The following is a 5,358-nucleotide window of genomic DNA, read 5'->3' on the forward strand; positions in this document are numbered from 1 at the left end:
TTATTCTTTCATTCTTTATTCATCTGTAAATACAAGAAATAAAAGAACATCCGATAACTATTTCAAAACAAGATCAAAACCTCGATCCAACATCGAGTAATCATTTTCCAAACTTAACATAACCAACACGTATTCATCCATTCTTTTGTAAGTCGATTGCCTCAGGCATCACCATTTCTCTTGTAAGTCGATTGCTTCATGCATCGCCATCTACCTGTAAGTAGATTGCCTTAGGCATCACCATCTACCCTTTACCCCACTCCTCTCCTTGCTCCATTCGTCGATTCTTGTTCCGTTTAGGTAGCACCCATTAGGTAGAACCCTTTGTATGATAACATAGGTAGAATTCCCATATTCTTTTGTATGATAGGATAGGTAGAATTCCCTCATTCTTTTGTATGATAACATAGGTAGAATTCCCTTATTCTTTTGCATGCTAACATTAGGTAGATGTTCCCACTTGTAAATCCTAACACTTAGGTCCACATTGCATGACAACACTAGGGCAGAGCTTCCCCATTTTTTTAGACCTTCCGTGCATCTCCGATCCTGTGGCATGTAGTCCGTTCTATTGCAAAGAGGTAACTGCCTAAGACTCGATTCAGCGAGCTGTGACATCTGTTGCTAGGACGTGAACACATTGCCCACTCTCTTTTGACACAACTGGTGTCCTCCTTTGTAAGTCCATGTTCAGATGGCAATCCCTATGTAGCCGAACTACGGCAACTCTGATTCTCATGTTCAGATGAGATACGTAGCCAAAAGATGCGATGTCTTGCCGAGTTTTGACTGACAACTAACAACTAATCCTTGTTTTCTTTCGCCCTCGTTGCGATTCTTTTCTCTCGCCCTCGTTGCGATCAAGACCTTCCCTTTCTCTTGCCCTAGTTGCAATCGAGACCTTTGTTCTCGTAGTTAGCTGAACTACGTTTTGCTCTGATTCTTATTCCCGATGAGATACGTAGGCATAAGACGCGATGTCTTAGCAAGCACACATCTCTTTAACCCATAGGTAGCCGAGCTACGAAGACTCTGATTCTCATATTCAGATAAGATACGTATGCAGTGAATGCGACATCCGTGCGAGTCATTTTTTTTACCCTTTTCCTTTAGTAAATAGTACATTAGATAAACACACACCCTTTAGACAAGAACAACAAGAGTGGATCCCGTAGAATACTACGGATGCGTAGGGGTGCTAATACCTTCCCTTCGTATAATCGACTCCCGAACCCAAGACTTGGTTGCGAGACCTTGTCTTTTCTATTCCTTTCTCCAGGTTTACTTCGAGCGTTCCCCTTCCCTCCTTTGGGATAAATAACGCACGATGGCGACTCTTCTGTCATTTCTTTCTCGCCGGTTGTTTTTTTCGCACATTATATTTTTTAGGCTACGACAGTATCAAACCGGGTTGATTCGTCTCCCACTCACCTTTGATCTGATTCACAACCAAAGCCGAATCTCCATAGACGTCAAGATACTTAATTCTGAGATCAATGGCCTCTTCAAGCCCCATAATGCAAGCTTCATACTCAACCATGTTATTCGTACACTTGAAAGTCAATCTAGCTGTAAATGGAAAATGAGTTCCCTGAGGAGTAAGAATCATTGCCCCAATGCCATTACCATACTGATTAACAATTCCATCAAATACCATGCCCCAACGGGAACCAGGCTCTGGCCCTTCTTCAAGAAATGGTTCATCACAATCTTTCATTTTCAAGTACAAAATTTCTTCATCAGGGAAATCATACTGCACTAACTAGTAATCTTAAATTGGTTGGTGAGCCAAATGGTCAGCCAAGACACTACCTTTAATACATTTTTGAGATCGGTATTCAATATCATACTCAGATAACAACATCTGCCAACATGCAATCCTCCTAGTTAAAGCAGGCTTTTCAAAAATATACTTGATTGGATCCATTTTGGATATCAACCAAGTAGTATGATTCAACATATGCTGATGCAGACGCTTAGCAGCCCAAGCCAATGCGCAACAAGTTTTTTCAAGCATACAATACTAAGTCTCACAGTTAGTGAATTTCTTACTGACGTAGTAAATAACATATTATTTCTTTCCAGTTTCATCTTGCTGACCAAGAACACAACCCATACTTTCATTAAGCACAGTCAAATACATGATCAAAGTTCTTTGATACTGTCAAAACCTTTTTGGCAATATTTGGTCCAATCACAAGACTGATCTTTCCGAAGAAACTTGAATATAGGTGCACATGTGGCAGTCACATGCGATATAAATCTTGAGATATAGTTCAAGCGGCCGAGAAAACCTATGACTTGCTTCTCAGTTTTGGGCGCACATATTTCTTATATTGCTTTGACCTTGGCATGATCAATTTCAATACCCTTCTCATAGATAATAAAGCCCAACAATTTACCAGAACGAACACCAAAATTACATTTATTGGGATTCAAGCGGAGTTTATACTTCCTCAAACACTAGAATAGCTTCAACAAATGCTCAACATGTTCTTCTCCATCACTTGATTTGGCAATCATATCATCAACATATACTTTGATCTCTTTATGCATCATATCATTGAAAAGAGTGGCCATAGCTTTATGGTATGTTGCACCAACATTATTTAAACCGAAAGGCATCACTCTATACATGAATGTTCCCCAGAGTGTAATGAATGTGGTCTTCTCCATATCTCCGGGTGCCATTTTGACCTAATTATAACCGGAAAATTCGTCCATAAACGAAAAGACTTGGAAATTAGCTGTATTATCTACCAACATGTCAATGTGTGGCAGAGGAAAATCAACTTTAAGAATAGCTTTGTTCAAATCTCTATAATCAACACACGTGCAGACTTTTCCATCCTTCTTCGGAACATGCACAATCTTGGCCACCCACTGCGGATACTCAGCAGTAACAAGGAAACCGACATCAATCTGCTTTTGCACTTCTTATTTGATCTTTACTGCCATATCAGGATGAGTCCTCCTCAACTTCTGCTTGACTGGCGGGAATTCTGGCTTCAACGGCACTCTATGCTCCACAATCTCAGAATCCAAACGAGGCATGTCTTGATAGGACCAAACAAACACATCTGAATACTCTCGGAGAAGATCAATCAACCCCTTCTTAACCTCTGGACATAATTAAGACTCAATCTTGACTTCTTTCACATTATCTTCAGAACCCAAGTTGACTAGCTCAATATGCTCTTCATACGGCTGGATGGGCTTTTCCTCATGCTCAAGTAGACGAGATAGTTCACCAGACACTTCTTCATCAATCTCTTCCTCAGCCTTAAACACAGGGAAGTCAAAGTTCAGAGACGGAGTAGGATCATTGTATTCAATGGGTTTAGAAACCAACCTGTATAATGATTTGATATAAAATCATCTTTAAGAATAGATTTGTTCAAATCTCTATAATCAACACACGTGCAGACTTTTCCATCCTTCTTCGGAACATGCACAATCTTGGCCACCCACTGCGGATACTCAGCGGTAATAAGGAAACCGACATCAATCTGCTTTTGGACTTCTTATTTGATCTTTACTGCCATATCAGGATGAGTCCTCCTCAACTTCTGCTTGACTGGCGGGATTTCTGGCTTCAACGACACTCTATGCTCCACAATCTCAGAATCCAAACGAGGCATGTCTTGATAGGACCAAACAAACACATTTGAATACTCTCGGAGAAGATCAATCAACCCCTTCTTAACCTCTGGACACAATTAAGACTCAATCTTGACTTCTTTCACATTATCTTCAGAACCCAAGTTGACTAGCTCAATATGCTCTTCATACGGCTGGATGGGCTTTTCCTCATGCTCAAGTAGACGAGATAGTTCACCAGACACTTCTTCATCAATCTCTTCCTCAGCCTTAAACACAGGGAAGTCAAAGTTCAGAGAGGGAGTAGGATCATTGTATTCAATGGGTTTAGAAACCAACCTGTATAATGATTTGATATAAAATCATCTTTAAGACTAGCTTTGTTCAAATCTCTATAATCAACACACGTGCAGACTTTTCTATCTTTCTTCAGAACATGCACAATCTTGGCCACCCACTACGGATACTCAGCGGTAACAAGGAAATCGACATCAATCTGCTTTTGCACTTCTTCTTTGATCTTTACTGCCATATCAGGATGAGTCCTCCTCAACTTCTGCTTGACTGGCGGGAATTCTGGCTTCAACGACACTCTATGCTCCACAATCTCAGAATCGAAACCAGTCATGTCTTGATAGGACCAAGCAAACACATCTGAATACTCTCGGAGAAGATCAATCAACCCCTTCTTAACCTATGGACACAGTTGAGACTCAATCTTGACTTCCCTCACATTATCTTCAGAACCGAAGTTGACTAGCTCAATCCGCTCTTCAAACGGCTAAATGGCCTTTTCCTCATGCTCAAGTAGACGAGATAGTTCACCAGACACTTCTTTATCAATCTCTTCATCAGCCTTAAACACAGGAAAGTCAAAGTTCAGAGAGGGAGTAGGATCATTGTATTCAATGTGTTTAGAAACCAACCTGCATAATAATTTAATATTTTCAAAAAAGTAAAAAGTAAAAATAAAAACATCATAGATGTAGATGAATGGAATTGCATTTTATTGATGATAATTTTGAAAAATGTCTGACAAGGTTCACTTCTCCCTTAGGCATAAGAGAAGGATTTTTCTTAAAATAATGAAAAAGCAAATTACTTAGAGTGAAGGACAATAACAGGAACATCAACAGCAACCCAATTGTTGCAAGTCTTGCCATGCGTCACAAAATTGGCGCATACTTCATCTTCATCGCCTTCGATCACAACAACTGAGTGTTGTTCATTACCATGGATGAACCCTCCTCTACGGAAACTCGGTTTCACTTCTTCAGCTTTAACATTAGACGACCTTCACTGGAATCCCAATCCGGCTCGGTTCTTGTTTTCGGCGATTCCTACTATACGACCCCATTGATCTGTACTGCCTGCCTCAATAGCTCTCTGATCATCCTTGAAAGCAGACATGGGTGCCCCAATTTTCTTTACCTCAGCAATAGACAAGTCTTGGAACGGAGTTCCAACCTCTTCCTCAACTTCAACTTATGAAAAGGATGACATATGACTCACCAAAAACGCTTTCTCTCCACCAACAATGACAAGCTTTCCATTCTTCATAAATTTCAATTTCTGGTGCATAGTGGATGTTACAGCTCCAACTTCATAAATCCATTGTCTTCCCAACAAACAACTATAAGCCGAGTGGATATCCATTACTTGAAAAGTAATTTGAAAATCACTCGGACCTATCTTCACTAAAAGGTGAACTTCTCCAATGACGGTTTTGCGAGAACCATCAAATGCCTTAACAATCAC

The sequence above is a fragment of the Lathyrus oleraceus genome, chromosome 2, assembly GCF_024323335.1.
Source record: "Lathyrus oleraceus cultivar Zhongwan6 chromosome 2, CAAS_Psat_ZW6_1.0, whole genome shotgun sequence".
In the NCBI taxonomy this organism is placed as follows: Eukaryota; Viridiplantae; Streptophyta; class Magnoliopsida; order Fabales; family Fabaceae; genus Lathyrus; species Lathyrus oleraceus.